Raw genomic sequence first — 18,939 nt, forward strand, 5'->3', positions numbered from 1 at the left:
TGAAATGTTTAGGAGGGAGGTAAAGAGAAGGAAGAGAGGGAGAATAAGAGAGAATGTTTGAAGGAAAAGCTTTAGCAGGTGACCATTTCAATACCTCACAATGTTAATAGAGGCTATTTATATTTGGCTGGTGGGCAACTGAATGATAACTGCTCTCTCGTTTTTGCTTAGCCCTTGTGAGATATATAGTAAGAAATGGGGTGCTTTTAGAGGTAGTTGAACTATACGGAGCCTAAAAGCAGAGGTTGACATTTAAATTGTTTTCTCCTGACTTATGAGTGAAGTTGGAATGAGAGGATGTTACAGGCAGTTCCATGACATTACCCGTTTGGCCTAGTATTTGGCTGACTAGACTATTACTGACTGGTGAAAACAACTCGAGGATATTTGAACTTTGACTTTTGTTTTCTGCTTTTCATTTTTCATTTTTTATAAGTGGTGCTGTTAATTTCACTTGATTGAACTTCATTATAAACGTTAACTATTAAGTATTTGAGATATACTTCCTGTTGGTCTTATGGGCATTTCATTTTTCTTTGATAAGTTGAGACCTTGTATCTTGCCACATTTATGTTTGTATGCGAAGAAATGTTGGTTTTGTTTTAAACTTGAATGGTTGGGCAAAGGGATTCATATTCTAAATGGATTGTACCTTTTAAATTCACAATAGTGATAACATGATAATGCAAATTACATCAAACTGGCCGTTACTTCTTGCAGTTATAAAAATTCTGTCTTTGACTAAGTCTGATTTATTCTTTCTAAAGACTGCTTATCAGAGAAATAGATCTCATTGATCAGACTCTGATAGAATCCAGGAAAGAACATGGCAGTTCTGGGATGTGGAACTACCAATGAGAGTTAATACAAACCAGAAAGAATCTTACTATTTAGTCCATTCATTATACTGTCTTTGGCCTGAGTATATGCACATTTTCTTAGTTTAATGTTATTTGTACACTGAAAAGACAGTTTATAAACAGACTTTGCAAAAGTTGCCAGATATGTGGAACAAAATACTTTTTAGAAGTGGTGGTATTAGTTAAAGTGTTTAGTGACTTCTAGCAATGGCACCCCACTCCAGTACTCTTGCCTGGAAAATCCCATGGAGGAGCCTGGTGGGCTGCAGTCCATGGGGTCGCTAAGAGTCGGACACGACTGAGCAACTTCACTTTCACTTTTCACTTTCATGCATTGGAGAAGGCAATGGCAACCCACTCCATGTTCTTGCCTGGAGAATCCCAGGGATGGGGGAGCCTGGTGGGCTGCCGTCTCTGGGGTCACACAGAGTCAGACACGACTGAAGCGACTTAGCAGCAGCAGAAGCAGTAGCAGTGACAACTCTGAAGAAAACAGCACCCACCAAACAAAAGAATCCCCACCTAAACATTCCCCAAACCAAAACATTTGTTTGAGTATACAGCCCTGGATGAAGTTTGCTTTAATTAGGAACAGTATTTTGTATCTCAAATTTAAAAAAAATTGTACCCTTTAAACTGTCCTTTTATGCAGGTGTGATTAAATGCTTAGTTAAAAAGTCATAGCATGGTTGGTAATTTCTGCCTATCTGCTTTTAGGGATTGCATGTAATTTCTCCATTTATTTGTGTTAACACTTAGGCGAGGAAAATAAACGTATCCCTGCTGCTGCTGCTGCTGCGTCACTTCAGTCGTGTCCGACTCTGTGCGACCCCATAGACGGCAGCCCACCAGGCTCCCCCGTCCCTGGGATTCTCCAGGCAAGAGCACTGGAGTGGGTTGCCATTTCCTTCTCCAATGCATGAAAGTGAAAAGTGAAAGTGAAGTCGCTCAGTTGTGTCCGACTCTTAGCAACCCCATGTAGAGTAGTTTAAATGCTTCTTTTTCTAACTCCCATTTAAAAAGTGTTTGAGTGGATTCATTGTGTGATTTTACATGGTATTTATGTTGAGAAATGGATTTGACAAGGCAACGTTTAGGTCTTATTTGAACCTTTATTAGCCTTGAAATAGATTCATAGGAACAGTAAATTTTTTTTCCCCCACAATATTTGGACATGTGAAGTTGCTTCTTGAGTCCTGATCTGCTGTTTGTGTCAAGACCTTTAATTAGGCTAATAGTGGCATCTCTAAGCTTTCGATACCAGTTCCCGCCATCATCATGAAGCTTGAAAGGAGGGCAAAAAGCCATTCCATTTGGGACACAGGGAGCCTGAAACCTATTAAGGATTCTGAAAATAGTGATCGGTGGCTCAAAGGAACTTTAAAGTGAAATGGCCAGTGGCGAAACAGATTCCAAGATACTGCCTTTCCAGGCCTTTTATATAACATGCAGTTTTGGCAAGGCCTCATCTCTGTGGATTGGCTATCTCATTTGGTGGTTTAGTTGCTCATTCGTGTCCAGCTCTTTTGTGACCCCATGGACTGTAGCCTGCTAGGCTCCTCTGTCCATGGGATTTCCCTAGCAAGTTATATTTCCCTGGAGTGGATTGTCATTTCCTTCTCTAGGGGATCTTCCTGATCCAGGGATCGAGCCTGCGTCTCTTGCATTGCAGGCAGTCTCCGGCAATGTAGATGGATTCTTTACTGACTGACTCACCAAGGATTGGTGACCCTTTTGTAGATATCATTGCGTGTTTTCTAATAACATTGGTCACTTTTTTTCTTTTTACCTTAGATATGTTTTATATCTGTCAAAGACTTGGATTTCTTCTTTAAGTGTGCAATAGTTTCCTGCCATTTTTCCCTTAAGCACATTTCATTGAAACAGAGCATCAATTTGTAGTACTTTATCCATAATTGCCAACTTTTGGAACAGAGACTGTAATAAAATATGGGTGTGAATAGAGCAGAGTTTAGGTTTTCATTTTTTTAAATATAAATTTGTTTAATTGGAGGCTAATTACAATATTGTATTGGTTTTGCCATACATCAACATGAATCTGCCACGGGTGTACACGTGTTCCCCATCCTGAACCCCCCTCCCACCTCCCTCCCTGTACCATCCCTCTGGGTCATCCCAGTGCACCAGCCCCAAATTAGTGGGCCTAGAGATGCTATTCATAAATATTAAATAAATTTCTGAGTATCTTCTGGAAGTGAAATGTTAATTTAGTTTTTAAAGTTAATCTGTTACATGTTGGATAAGATAAAACTATTTATTCAGTAAACATTTGCAGAGTATCTTTTTTGTGCCAGGCACTGTTGAAGATACAGTGGTGAATAAGACAGATAAGGCCTCTGGCCTCTTGGAGATTATATTCTAACAAGGGAGACAGGCACGAAACAAAGAAAAGTGTGACTAGACATTGTAACTTCAGGTGGTAACAAATTCCATCACGAAAAGGAAAAGCTTGGTTGAGGCAGTTGGTAGCAGTGCTACGGGGAGTTGTTTCCAAGATGGTAGTCACCTTGTCACTTGCTCCTTCTGGTGGGCTGGGCAGGCTGTCCTGTCCCTCTTCAGCTCTCTGTTTGGAGGTGATGGTGGAAGAGTACATCTTCTTCTTGGCTAATGAGACTTAATAGAGTCAGTTCAGTTTAGTCGCTCAGTCATGTCCGACTCTTTGCAACCCTATGGACTGCAGCACACCAGCCTTCCCTGTCCATCACACTCCCGAAGCTTGCTCAAACTCATGTCCGTCGAGTTGGTGATGCCATCCAACCATCTCATCCTCTGTTGTCCCCTTCTCCTCTTGCCTTCAATCTTTTCCAGCATCAGGGTCTTTTCCAGTGAGTCAGTTCTTTGCATCAGGAGGCCAAAGTATTGGAGCTTAAGCTTCAGCATCATTTCTTCCAGTGAATATTCAGGGTCGATTTCCTTTAGGATGGACTGGTTTGATCTCCTTGCTATCCAAGGGACTCTCAAGAGTCTTCTCCAGCACCTCAGTTCAAAAGCATCAATTCTAAAGTGTCGATTAATAGAGTCAGAGACTTTATTTCCTTTATCCTATTCAACATCTGGAAAAACAGGAGTGGGGAGTAGAGATTGGAACGGTTGAAGGGCGCTGTTAATGGGTTTGGTGGTGCACATACATTTCTTTGAACTGACTGTGTTGTGTTGGGCTGTGGCGTGACCATTTATGCCACTGCCTTTTTCTGGAGTGACCTTCCTTCCTTTCCTGCTTCCACTGTCCTCTTGGGAGATTTCTTTTCTTCTCTCTTTTTTTAAACTCATTATTCAAAATCATGGTCAGGCATTATCTTCCTTTCTTAGACCTTTTCTTGATGACTCTTCCTCCAATGCAGAATTGACAGTCCTCTCCTTCTGGGGTTAGTATTATTCCTCTTAACTGTTGCTGTTAGTACTGTGATGCCATATTGTAATTTTTTGTTTTCATGTCTGTCTCTGTTATGGTTCCCTGTGGATAGAAAATGTAACTTTATCTAACATAACCCTAGGTCCCACAAGGTCCTCAATAAATTTCTGATGAATAAATAGTAAAAAAAAATATATAATTTTTTTTTTCTTGCAAATCTGTATTTCTTCCTTGGATCTTTCTGCCAGGTGCCAAACACATTGAGGCTGAATAGCATATTGATTAAGAACTTTGGGTTAAGAGCTCTGTTTGAATCCTGATCCTGCCCCTGGGTACATAACCCTTTGAATTTTGGAGGGATTAAGTGAAATTATGATATGTATAAGAGTAGCATATATCCTGAGTAAATGCTAGTTGTTATATGTCAAACTGTTTCCTAGACATTTTCCCCTGAATATCTTGTGGGCATCAAGAATTTATCTTATCAGACTGAACTCACCGTTTTTCCTAAAGGTGAATTTATTCCTTATATATTTCTTTTGACTATAGTGAAACTATAGTCTCCCCATTCACCAAAAGCAGTGGAATTTTTAGGTCAAAAATACAGTTTTAAGCAACCATCTTTTCAAAGTGTCCTGCATAAATGTTACCCAGTAACAGCGTAAGTTGAGTGGCCATTTCCCCAAACCCCCAACGTATGATGGTTATTATTCTTCTTCTCATATAGACTGACCCAGTAGGCGGGTAATGGTTTGGTTTATTGACTGTCTGTATTCTTTTGTGAGTTGCCTGTTGTGTCACATTTGAGCTGAGGGTACACATTTGCTGTCCTGGTACCATACTCTGTGGTGATCAGTTGCTTAAGTCTTTCCTTAGGAAGGAGTGCAGTCTTTGCGGAGACTCACTCACATTGTTTCCCCAGCACTGCACCTAATTTGTCACTTAATACACATCTGTTAAATTGAAACTTCGCAGTAGAGAGGATGGAATCTCAGGGGATTTGGGTGTGTGCTTTGAATTATTGCTCTGCCAGGGATTTTTGGGGGGCCAGTCTTCTGCTTATATCAAGTAGGTTCACAGGTCGTTGAATTTCAGTGGCTGTTTACAGGAGTACAAGAACAGGTTGAAGTACACCAGCTGTCTCAACATTAGTAATTTAAGAGATTAAAGTAATTTAGTGGTGGTTGTCATCTGGAGCTATCTCACGTTGTAAAGACTTTAGTGTTTCCCTGCCCAGAATGGATGTTCTTCCTCCTTCGGAATCCGGTGTTTGTCAATTACAAGTCCTGTGTAAAGTTTCTTATTGGAAGCCTAGGCCTGAGAAGATGGGAGTGTACGCAGCATCTTTTCTGTAGTCCATGTTGCACTGAACTGTTGAGAGTTCTAGTGTATTGCTGTCACCACCAGCAAAAATGTATTGGGTTGTCCAAAGAGTTCATTCAGGGTTTTCTATAAGACAAGCTCTTTGACCAACCCAATATAACTGCTTCAGTCTATCCCAAAGAAGTTTATTCTGAAAGCTTCTGAGATATTAGTAATTGGTGACTCCATTGTAAAAAGAATCATATTACCCTAATTTATTGCTTTTGGTGTTGGAGAGCTAACTGCTTAAGGATGAGGAGGAGCTAGGGCTCGGATGATAGATACTCTTTTTTGTGTATATTTTTCTTTCGCAGATGCATTGCTCCATCTGTCTGTATGATGCACTTTGCTCGCATTATGACTAACAGTCAATCTATTTTATTTCTCTTTTACATGCAGAAATGCCCCAGTATTAGTTTTTCATTTAATCTTGACCAAAACTGACTTTAAGAGAAATTTATTTTTATTTAGACAGCTACTATTATTCTGAAGTTTTTCTAGTTTATACGGGCAATAAAGCCTAGAAGGAATTGTTCTGGCATAACTACTTGAATTTGATGCTCTTTAAATATAAACAAGGACCTGTATTATTTCTGTTGTTGTTCCTTTTTAATTTGGAATTTAAAAATTTTACATTTGCTAAGATAATTTAGCCCAGGGATTGGCAAAGCAAACTATTGGCTGAGGGCCAAATCAACCCTCTGCCTGTTTTATAAATAAAGTTTTATTGGAACACATCTATATTCTTTCATTTATACGTGGTCTGTGACTTCTTTGCTGTTATAAGTAGAGAGTTGAATAGTTGTGATAGAGACTGTGTGGGCTGCAAATCCCCAAATATCTACTATCTAGCCCTTAATGGAAAAGTTTGCCAACCCCTGATTTAGACTAAAATTTGATAAAATTAAAAATTAGAAGGAAAAAATGTAAGCCCCTTTTAAGTGAGTTTGTGTAGATAAAAGATCACTGTGTTGTGACTAAAATTTACTATAAAACATAGCCCTGTTTTATTCTCAGAGTGTGTTGTTATGCCTTTTCTCAGGGCCCCTCCAGCAGCCTGAGTTACGCCCACAGATGGTGATACCGTCCATCTCCAAGTCACTTGCCATGCGTCCCCACCTAATAACAGACCTGGGTGCCGCGTGCATCAGATTCCAGTTGTTCAGTCGCTCAGTTGTGTCCGACTCTGTGACCCCAGGGACTGCAGCACACCAGGCTTCCCTGTCCTTCACTCTTTCTCAGAGTTTGCTCAAACTCATGTCTATCGAGTCGGTGATGCCATCCAATCGTCTCATCCTCTGTCATCCCCTTCTCTTCCTGCCCTCAATCTTTCCCAGCAAAAGGGTCTTTTCCAGTGAGTCGGCTTTTCACATCAGGTGGCCAAAATATTGGAGCTTCAGCTTCAGTATCAGTCCTTCCAGTGAATATTCAGGGTTGATTTTCCTTTAAGATTGACTGGGTTGATCCCAGTTTCCCATTAACTAAATGAAGAGAGCCAGCAGGTAAACCAGTTGTCTCCAGACTGGGGGACAAATAAAAAAACAAAAAACAAACTGACAGTTCCTTGAGCACACTGTATTTATACACAGTGATAAAAGGTAGTTTAAAGAGAGTAGTAGAGAAGGTGGGAAAGGGTTGTTTCTGCTTCTTTTCTAAGTAGTGGTAGTTGAGAGGATAAAGTCAGCTCTGTACACATACTTGAATGTAAATATTATCACATTTTCAACAATAGTTTGTTGGTGATATTTTATAGTACTTCTCTGTATTTATATATTGGAAAGAATATTCCTGAAAATTAGCATTAGGCATAAAATGGAAGGTCATTATAGGGTGGAGAGAAACTTAGTTATGCATGTTTATTATTTTAATAATTCACACCTATGAATTAAAAATTACTTTAGATATGGAACAAATTTGTATTTTGGTGGTACCTGGTGGCTCAGCTGGTAAAAAATCCGTCTGCAGTGTGGGAGGCCTGGGTTCGATCCCTGGGTTGGGAAGATCCCCTGGAGAAGGGAACTGCTACCCATTCCAGTATTCTTGCCTGGAGAATTCCATGGACTGTATAGCCTATGGGGTCACAAAGAATTGGACACAACTAAGTGATTTTCACTTTTATTGCCTAGAGAAATGTTATCTGGAGATAGTTTCTGCTGTCTTACTATTATGTACTGTTTGTTTTCTGCAGTGGTTTTTTGGTCTCTGACTGTAATAGTGAACTTTCATGATTTAGCAGTTACTGTAGTAAAAATCAGGAGTCTGTTCGTTTTTATTTATTTTAAACTTTTTATTTTGTATTGGAGTATAGCTGATTAATAAACAACGTTGTGATAGTTTCAGGTGAACTGTGGAGAGATTCAGTCGTACATATACATGTTTCCATTCTGCCCCCAATTCCCCCCTTAACCAGGCTGCCATAGGAAATTGAGCAGAGTTCCTTGAGCTATACAATAGGTCTTTGTTGGTTATCCATTTTTTAAAATATAGCAGTGTGTACATGTCCATCTTAAACTCCCTAACTGTCCCTTACCCCCATCCTTTGCCCTGGCAACCATAAGCTTGTTCCGTGAGTCTGGTTTTTATTTTGTAAGTATATTCATTTATATAAATGTGATCCAAAAGGATATATGCACCCCAATGCGTGTGAATGAAGTCATTTCTAAATGTCAGTATGCACTCTTGGTCCATCCATGTTGGTGCAAATGGCATTATTTCATTCTTTCTAATGGCTAATATTCCATTGTACTACGCCGTCTTTATCCATTCCTCTGTCGCTGGACATTTACGTTGCTTACATGCCCTGGCTATTGTAAACAGTGCTGCAGTGAACACTGAGGTGCATATATCCTTTTGGATCATGTATTTCTCAGGATTCTGCTCTTGACCCCTTTATGTCTTGGAGAGGTTTATAATTGTTAACATAATACAAATTCAAGTAAAAGCCATAATATGCCAGGAAACTCTGAACTTACTGTATATTTAGAGTATCCAGAAGTATCAGAAAAGAGTTCATAAATCTGTCAGAGTTAATTATTTTACTTTAGCTTAGTAGCTTTGAAACGGAGAAGGCAATGGCACCCCACTCCAGTACTCTTGCCTGGAAAATCCCATGGATGGAGGAGCCTGGTAGGCTGCAGTCCATGGGGTCGTGAAGAGTCGGACACGACTGAGCGACTTCACTTTCACTTTTCACTTTCATGCATTGGAGAAGGAAATGGCAGCCCATTCCAGTGGTCTTGGCTGGAGAATCACAGGGACGGGGGAGCCTGATGGGCTGCCGTCTATGGGGTCGCACAGAGTCGGACACGACTGAAGCGACTTAGCAGCAGCAGCAGCAGCAGTAGCTTTGAAAATGCTTGCCAATACTTAATTACCATATTAAGATTAAATTAAATAAAAAATTTAAAAGATCTTCAAATACAAGCAATTAAATTGATGCTAGTCCATTTACTCCTATTCATATCTCATCTTTCTACTTTGAGAGTGAATTTATAAAATAGTAGTTCAATATTTAAGATCTGTTTAAATATTTATCTGCCTTGGTGTAACTCATTTTCTAACTTGGATCTTGAAAAAATTATTTTTGGGTAGAGTTTGCATTTATAACTGATTTATAATCACATTAAAATTATTTGATTTGAGGAAGTGTCAAAATAAGCAAGATCAATTTTTACATCTTAGGTAATAGCTTACTAATCATTTGAATATTTTTACTTTTTTTTAACATTTAACTGTTGCTTTCAATGCTATGCTTTTCTCATCTTTTGTATTTTGATTATTTTGAGAATTCGAACTGAAAAATTAACTACTGTTCTTTATCACTTAAACTGTTACAAATGATGTGATTTATAAAGAACAGTAATTATGTTTGAATTTCACTTTCTTCTGAACTTTGAGTATAAAGAATATTAATGGAGTTAGAGCATGGATTAGAGTAAGAGTCAGAAATGGGTGAAAAGCATTTCCTAATTGCTTCTCCCAAACTTTTTCCTGTTATTGAGCTTTGATATTTAGATTTTTAAGGCTTTCCTTATAGAGGTCTGTGCCACTGGGTGTCACGTGAGGTGTCAGCTTAAAAGAAAAGCTAAGAAAATTTGGTAGCAGGAATAGTCTGACTTTCCTGACCTCCGGGTTAGCTTGGTTTTTCACTGTCTTGGATCCTGCTTTCTGTGAAATGAGTTAAGCTGGTGAATACTGTGCAGAGAATGAGCTGATTTAAGACTCTGGAAAAGAGTTAACAGACCACAGTGCTCTATCTGATTCCGTGTTGCTTTTCAGTGTATGTGGTTGTGTCTAGGTGTTTTTATTGTTCAGAAAGACCTTGGATTACCTAAAAGTGTTACTTGTTTTCTGTTCAAGTTTTCTGGCTGATTCAGTCTCAGACAGTAGTATCTTTTCTTTGTGTTGTCTTCAGTCCTCTTTAAGCTGGAGACTATAATCAGGGTGGTTATTTCTGTTGCTGTTTTATTTATACGAGGAGAACTTGAAATACTCTTGTTTACTGTTTGGGAGAAAAGTAGAAATGTATGATTATTTTTCTCTTTGGGAGTTTTTCCCATATGTTGTTCTAGCCGTCTATTTTTTTTTTTTTCCCTCTAAATTGTTCTAGCCTTTAAAGGGGAATACAGCCCAAACATTTTTTGAACATTTTGTGTTTGCTGAACACGCTAAGTGCTTCCCATGGTCTATTTTATTTAATCCTCACAACAACCCTATAAAGCAGACGTTATTGTTGGGCTGTGTTGTGCTTAGTCATGTCGGACTCTTTAGTGACTCCGTGGACTGAAGCCCGCTAGGCTCCTCTGTCCATGGGATTCTCCAGGCAAGAATACTGGAGTGGGTTACTGTTTCCTCTTTCAGGGGATCTTCTCAGACCCAGGGATCAAACCCACATCTCTAGCATTGCAGATGGATTCTTTACCGTTGAGCCATATTGCTGCCATTTCTTAGATGGGTGAACGAAAGCTCAACAGAGGACTTGGCTCACAGAACCAGTGTGCACTGGAGTGCAGATGTACCGACTGTACAGAGGTGGGGGACCTGTGGCTCTGGGTTCTCCAGTTCTGAGCTGTGCAGGGTGATATGGATGGGCCTGGAGGGCTTGGCTCATTTCTTTGTCTTTCACATTTTTACAGATTTTTTTTTTAATTTTATCTTCTATATCTTGTTTACACTTTATTGCTCCTGTTTTCGTCTGAGAAAAATTTCCAGAGAATGACTGACTCTGAAACTTTAGTACATACTCATGCCAAGGAAGGAAGCAGTCATGAGGCAGTCGTGAGCATTCTGAGTATAAACCGTGTGACCCAGGCCCTGAACTGGTAAACCCCTTCTCCGGTCCTTGCCTTGTTACTTTGGCACTTTGTCAGCGGTGAGGGGAACAATAAAGTGAATACTGTAGCGCTTAATCATTTTCCTGCTTATAAATGGGTTCCCATCAAAATTTCCATTCTGAGAAGGGCATTTTACAGAGCTATTAACACCTTCATTAAGATGTGGTGGATCGATTACAAAATAATTTTAGGCTCACAGAACCTTCACCAGCTCTTCACCTTGAATTTGAAAGTTTGGGTTCTTCCAGTCTAGAAATGGTGGATTACATGGAGGCATTTTTGACATACTTAACACTGCTGTTGTTTATTTTAATTAAATTGTAACAGCTCTTTATTGAATGTCCTTTGTGTCACCAAACATTTGTAACCTTGAGACTTACTTTTGTCATACTTTGACATGGCTCTTGCACTTTCATCTAACAAATGTTCAACAGAGAAATGCCTCTCTTCTTCCCTCTTTTCATTTCTCTTCCTCCTTCCTTCCATCTCTCTCCTCCTCCCTCTTCCTACTTATAAAATTTAAGCACAGAGAAAGTCTTCTCACCGGCCCAGTTAAGTACCATAAGTACCTAATAACACCGCATCTGCTCTTAAGCATATAAATGCAGTGTTCCTAAATGAGGTGAAGTTTTACTCAAAAGTAAATTTAATCTGCCTCTGAGGTTTTATCTTTTTCAAAATTCATTTTGCCTTCCAAGAGGGTGTATGTTTTTGGAATTTACTGGGCAGCTGTAAAGCAGAATCTGTTGTGCGCTCTGTGGGGGCTCTTGCCCTGTTCCTTCTTGTCTTGCCTGTAGTCTCTCCATTCTCGTTCATTAGTCTTCTTTTACTTGCTACTCTTTCATTATCCTAGGGATTTCAGATTTCTTAGTCTCTCCGCTGTTTTACAAACCATGTCAACAGGATGATTTTATCTTATTGATCTCATGTTGACCTCTCAGGCTCTTCAGTGGACTTTGCCGGAACTCCACTGTTCACTCCTTTGACAAATAACCTTATATCTTGTCATATCTTCTTTCTTCTATTCACCCTTAGATTACTTTTGCCTTTTAACTTGTTTAAAAAAAAAAGTTTCTCTCCTGCTAGAAATCAAGAGGCCCCCTGCTGTGGTTATCGGAGGCTCTAGGACTGGTCTTAGGTGTTACACCTTCAGCTCAGCAGACGTTTATAAATGCTTGCCGTGACGCAGGCGCAGGGCACATTGTGGGAATCGAGAACCTAAAGACCTAGTCTTTATCTCTTTATCTGCAAAAGGTACTCGTGTCTGCAGAAGACTGAGGGAGCCACTGGAGCTGACGGTTCTGGATGTGTCGCCTGGCGGGGCAGTTTCGTCACTGCAAGCGCTTGCACCGTGGCCTCGTGTGGCCTTCTGCTCTCGTACTGTTGGGCCTCCCTGCGTATGTGCAGCTGCATGGCTTTGACTGGCCTTCTTAAAAAGTCATGTATCTTCTTGGAAGTTGCAAATAAGATCTTTAAAAGTGACATCCTTAACCCTCTGTTTCACAGATTGGGAGACCGGCCTTTGTAGGCTCAGGGACTGCTGTCATGTCACACAGTTGGTGGCAAAGCTGGGCAGGAGCCCCATCTCTGATGTCTAGTCCACCATTCTTCTATCCAAGAAGACTGTTGAAAAATTTTCTGATTCCAAATACTTTTGACTAAGGTGTGATTCTTGGTTTCATAAAAAATAAAATCTGGAAGTGTTTCACTGGTAATCACTGAAAATTTTGCAGCTGAAGCCAGTGACGGTCCATCGGGTGCCCCCTGCGTGCGGAGGATGGCCTTGTGCTTTGTGGGCATGAAGGTGTCTCTGATATTGTTTCTCTCCTTAAGGACTGTGAGATGGAGTGATTTATGAAAACTTAACCTGACCAAAACTTTATTTTTTCTTTCTGCACTCTTTTTTCTTTGGATCTTATGCCTCATCCCCACTTTTTAAAAAAATCATTTTTTTTCTTTTATTGAGAAATAAATGCCATACGTTGCTGTGTAAGGCTAAGGTATATAGCATGAAGGTTTGATTTACGTATGTGGTGAAATGATTACCATAATAAGATTGGCTAGCATCTATCTTCTCATATAGGTGCAGTAAAAGGAAAGAAGAGAGAAAAGAGGTTTGCATTTTTGCCAGGATTCACTCTCATATACCCTATGACAGTGTTAAGTGGAATCACCGTGCTGTGCATTCCATCACTAGTGCTCTTATCTCACAGCTGGAAGGTTATACCTTTCGACCACTTTCCTCCGGTCCCCTCTCCCCTCACCCTCCACCTCTGGTAATCACAGGTGTGATCTCGTTTTTTCTATGAGTTCAGGTTTTTATTTAAGATTCCTATATGGGTGAGATCATATAGTATTTGTCTTAGAGAAAGACTGACTTCACTTAGCATAATTCCTTCAAGGTTCATCTGAGTGGCAAATAAATTTTTATCTTTTCATTTAGGGCTATTAGACAAACATATATTGATCTGTAACTATGTGCCAGGCATGGGTGTTAAGGATGCGGAGTAAACCCTTTCCCCTAGGGGCATGCTGCCTGGAGGCTGGGGATCTGATGGCATCCTCCATGCACATGCAGTGATTCTCCGCCAGGCCAGTTTGGGTACCCACCCCCCCTGCCCCCCGCCCCAGGAGACATCAGGCAAGTCTGAAAACGTTTGTCATTGGCACAACTTGGAGGGATGGGGGGTGGTGTCCTGGGCATCCTGCTTAGTAGAGGCCAGAGATGCCACTCTGCGTCCTACAGTCCACAGGACTGCTCTCTTGGCAAAGAATCACACATCTGACCCTAGCGTCAGCAGTGTCAGGGTTGAGAAACCCAGGGGTAGGGTGCTAATTGCTATATTCAAAACAGCTTCCGTGGTTTTAGAGTCTTCTGTGCCTGGTACTGCCCGGTGGTGGAGGTGTTGTACTTCATTGTCACTCATAGTTTGGTTTAGAGGTCTGAATTGAGTCCTGCGGACAGGTAAGGGAAGGAGGGGACAGGCACACTGAGCAGAGGGGGTGGTGTGGACAACCCCTGGAGGAGGTGACAGGAACCCCTGGGGAACTGAAGGTTGTTGTTCATTATGGCTGGAAGTTGAGGGAGGTAAGTCAAGAAAAAGAGCGTGTGGAATAGCAAAGTGGAAGCCAGAGAATGGCGGGCTTTGAATGCTACACTACAGCATTTGGTCCTTATTTAAAGGCTGTAGGAAGCCCAGGAGAGGTTTTAAGTTGCTGGTTACATGTTCAGATTTGTCTCTTGGAAGGGTAACTTTGGTGTTTCAATGAGCATTGATTGGAAGGAGACAGCTAGAGCTACGGAGTTGATTGGGGGGTGTTGGTATCATCGAGTAAGAAATGAGTCAAGGAAGTGACAGCGATGGGAGAATAGCTGAATTTCAGAGATCTTAAGGGGCTCGGATCTGTCAGGACACTGGGGAAGGGAGGAACCAGAGTCCGGTCGTTGATTTCTGCCTTGCGGTGGTATAGACACTACACATGTTTTATCTTCCCTGAAGGGAGACATGCAGGTCTCTTCAACAGGAACTGCAACAGGCAGAGCCCTTGGGGGATGTCTGTCCTTCCCGTCGGCTCCGGATGGTGCAGCCGCTTGGGGTACAAAGAGTGACCCTCCCTTTCCAGCACCTCCAGCACACATGGATGGAGAGAGGACAGGGCTAGTGCAGTAACACCTTATGGAAGGAAGGGAGAATGGAAACAGGAGCCACGGTTTCACATCCTGCTGGAGAGGATAACAGGACCCCTTTTGGTTTTGCTTTGAGAGGCTCTCCTGTCCATTGCCCTTGGTGGCCCATCTGGGTGGGGGTATAGTTCATGTCTCAGCTCACATGTCACCTCCTGGGAGAACTTCTCTCTGTGCTCTCAGTGTAGAGTAGGCATCCAGTTTCTAATTGTTGTAGCTATTGGCAGGGTGTGCATTATCTGCCATCATCTGGTTCCTTTACTCCTGTTAACTTTTCCTGCTCCTCTTAGCCTGGAATGTCAGGTCACAAGGGTGCGAGGGACCTTGTCTGATGTGTTCACTTTGAATCCTTAATACGTGGAATAATATGTGGCTCCATATATTTTGAAAAAATGAGTGAATGAAGGAGAGAGGTGTAGAATGCTGAGGGAGAAATAGGCTTTTAGTAAAAACATTTTTTGGTGGAGGAGAGGAAGATGAATTTGGTCATGGGTATGATGCGTTTTTTTGGAATGTTTAAGTACAGATGTCCAATAGGCCACTAAACATGAACCCAGGAAGGAGATGATAATAAAGGCAGCTAGTGTTTCTCAAGCACTTCTTTTGTGCCAGACTGTGTTCTGAGCCCTTGGTATGGTGGAGTGGTGGATCTCCAGAGGCAGAAGTTGAAGTGGGAAAAGCAGAGTGTGCATGAGAAGAAAGACAGGGACACAGTTCTGGGGAGACACCAGTATATAAGAGGTGAGCAGAGAAAGAGGCTTCTCACAGAAGAAGCAGCCCAGAGGCAGGGGGACCCTGGGAGAGTGTGGTATCTAGACACCCAGGGAAGAAGGAGGAGAAATTACTGGACGTCTCCGAGAGATCTAAAGGGTGTCCGCAGCCTTCGACATCAAAGAAATGATGCTGGGAAGAGTTGTTTCTGGAAACCCCAGGGAAAGAGAGGTTGAGGGTTTGAGAATTTAAAGATGGTAGTGGTGGGAATCCACCTACTAATGGAGGAGACACTGGAAACTCCAGTTCAATCCCCGGGTCAGGAAGATCCCCTGGAGAAGGGAATGGCAACCCACTCCAGTATTCTTGCCTGGAGAATCCCATGGGCAGAGGAGCCTGGTGGGCTGCAGTCCACGGGGTCGCAAAGGGTCCGACACAACTGAGCAGGCACGCACAGCCTCGCAGAGAGGTGGAGTCTGAACATGCAGTCAGGGGAGAGGTTTGTTACTCAGTGGTTCCTGGGGAGGTGAGGGTTGATGGCAGCTCGAGTTGGGGAGGCATATCTTTCAGACGGTTTCTTTTTACTTCCCCCGAATGTTCTGATTTTTCTTGTTCTGTCATTTTCCCAGTAGAACCTTACTGGCCGCAATGTTGCCTGCTTGGTCAGGATCTGCTGGGGCCTAACTGCCCACAGTTACTGACTCAGCTGCCATCAGCCACGAGGGCAAGGGTTCTACAGGCAGTTTCTTTACTATAAACTACTTTGGCCAGGATCACCTGTTATTTTTGTATTTTCTTAAGTTCCTGTGACTTCACGTGGTTGCACTTTCATTCACTTTCACTTAACCTGGTTGCAGGAAAGCCGTCTTTCATAGATAACGCAGGCTGTTGGCAGTTGAAATGGCTCAGTAATATCCAAAACTGGACATTTAATAGATTTAACTTTGTTTTAGAATTTAAAAATTTGCATAAACTAACTCCCCCCTTCCGCTCCTACCAAGGGATGGAAATTAGGTTTCCAATTGGAAAAGTAAAGACTGTATTTTTATTTTAAAATTTCATTTATTTATTTATTTTGGGCTGTGTTGGGTCTTTGTTGCTGTACGCAGGCTTTCTCTAGTTGCAAAGAGCAGTCCTCTCATTCTGGTGGCTTCTCTTGTTGCGGAGCATGGGCTCTGGGGCCTGCAGGCTTAGTTGTCCTGTGGTATGTGAAATCTTAGTTGCAGGGCCAGAGATCAAACTCATGTTGCCTGGGCGTATTCTTAACCACTGGACCACCAGGGAAGTCCCAAGATAGTGTTTTTAGAATGCTCTGTTCAAATGCGAAGTATACCTTAGTTTTCTGATACATTGATTCTAAAATGTTTTATCTTGCTTGAGGTTTTCTGAATTTCTATCTGACTTTAACATGCCTATAGGTATTAGAATGAACTAATACAGAAAATTAAGTATTTTTTCTCTTTGTTGCCTTTGAAAGGAACATTTGAACATATGCCTACATTTGATAGACATAATTTATTTGAAAAGTTTTATCATAGATGCTGGATCTTAAGAAGTCCTTTTCTTTTGATAATCTGTTTTAAAAAAATGTGAACAAATTATATGATAGTGTGAGAAATCTACAGGCATGATTATCTGGAGGTGTTAATACTAACCTTTCCCGATAGCTAAGTTGGTGAAGAATCCGCCTGCAATGCGGGAGACCCCTGTTCAATTCCTGGGTCAGGAAGATCCGCTGGATAAGGGATAGGCTACCCACTCCAGTATTCTTGGGCTTCCGTTGTGGCACAGCTGGTAAAGAATCTGCCTGCAATAGGGGAGACCTGGGTTTGATCCCTGGTTTGGGAAGCTTCCCTGGAGAAGGGAACAGCTACCCCCTCCAGTATTCTGGCATGGAGAATTCCATGGACTGTATAATCCATGGGGTTGCAAAGAGTCAGATACGACTGAGTGCCTTTCACTTTAACTTAATTCATCAAAAGGAAGAGTTAATGCTGCCAGCAAAGTTAACAGCATGTTTAGTGGGGGTGTCTTAACCAGACATTTGATTTTTACTGAGACAAAGTGAAATGTAGATCCTGGAAGGACAGGGTTAGAGGAGAGATGTAGGTGGACGAACCCACGCAAGGCACTTGGATTTTCAGAAACAGCATCAAGTATGTGATTAATACAAAGGCACTGAGCTTCTTCAAAGATGAAACCTTTTGGTATTTCTCAGCTTTTTGTTGTGTGGACTTCTTTATATTCTTAAAATCCACTGAAGACTCCAAAGGCCTTTTGTTTATAAAGATTATATTGATTTTTACTGTATTAGAAGTTAAAACTGAAAATTTTAACATTAACTCATTTAAAAAGACCAATAAGGGGAGCTCAACTGGGTGCTTTGTGATGACCTACAGGGGTGGGGTGGGGATTGGGAAGTGGAGGGAGGTCCATTAGGGAGGGGATATGTGTATATACATAGCTGACTTTTAAAAATCCATGTAAAAAACCAAGAGGAAAATGGGGAAGATATCAATAAGAAAATTATTCATGCTTATGTAAGTAACTTATTTTTTATGAGAAATAACTATGTAAAAAGATTAAGAAAAATGGCATTGCAATGCCTTTTTTCCAGTCTCATTAATACCTGACTTAATCAAAGACAGCTAGATTCTCAAATCTGCTTCTGCATCCAGTCTGTCATTTGAAATATTGTACTTTAAATCATGAGAGAGTGAGAGTAAGAATTATATCTTAGTATTTCTAAGAAAATAATTTTGAGCTCTTTGACTCCTGAAAGGGTTTCAGGCTTCCTGGGATGGAAATGGGTTTGGCCCTAGACTGTGCCTTAGGAATCACTGAGCTACACTTTGCGTTTCTTGAGGGTAGAGACCATTGCTTTGGTTTCCTTTTTTTGGCTCCTTAGGTCCTAGTAAAATATTCTTTATGTTGACACCTCAGATGTATTTACTGACACAACTCACCCCTATAAAATTCCAGGGGAAGGAACCATCCGGTGAATCGGGATTGAGCTTCCGCTTCAAAATGCCTTTCCCCTTGATTAGTCATGCTGTAAGAAGATCCATCACAGTCCTTTAACTCAGCAGCCACAGAGGTGCCCCAGACTCTTTCCACTGTCTGACGAGTTTGTAGACTGGTTACACATCAAGATGAGTAGTGCAGGGAAACAATATCCCCTTTTCCGCACAGCAAGTTCTAGGAAGTCTTGGAGGTTGCTGGGAGAAAGAAGTGAGAATTGTTTTCTAGAAAAAGAACGGGAAAGTCGGTGGAAATCTTAGGGGGCCGTGCTAGCATGTGGGATCCACTCTGCTCTCCAGGAAGAGAGAGCATATGCGTTCCTCCAGTTCGCGTTTTCTGCACCAAGGCAGTGGCAGGTGGCCTGCAGAGTGAGTGGGAAGCCATAACCAACACTCTGAGTAACAGCGTTTCCATTTGCCAAATGCTGTGTTACTGTTCTCCAGGCCTATAGTAGAAATATGCAAACTTAGACTGAAAAATATGCATACTGTTAGTGTTAGTTTTCAGACTTTTGAAAAAATATAGGTAAACAATATCAAAAGGTATTTTTAAAGTCATGTGGCAAATTTTGCATAAAACAAATACCTGTACAAC

The 18,939-nt window shown here is 41.3% G+C and overlaps 1 protein-coding gene across 2 annotated transcripts in view; it reads left to right on the forward strand.

Annotated features, from left to right (window-relative positions):
* The window catches only part of FEZ2 (fasciculation and elongation protein zeta 2), a 43,729-nt gene that overhangs the window by 15,526 nt on the left and 9,264 nt on the right, over window positions 1-18,939 (forward strand). The gene's annotated exons all lie outside the window — the stretch shown is intronic.

Source organism: Capricornis sumatraensis, chromosome 1, assembly GCF_032405125.1.
Source record: "Capricornis sumatraensis isolate serow.1 chromosome 1, serow.2, whole genome shotgun sequence".
Taxonomy (NCBI): Eukaryota; Metazoa; Chordata; class Mammalia; order Artiodactyla; family Bovidae; genus Capricornis; species Capricornis sumatraensis.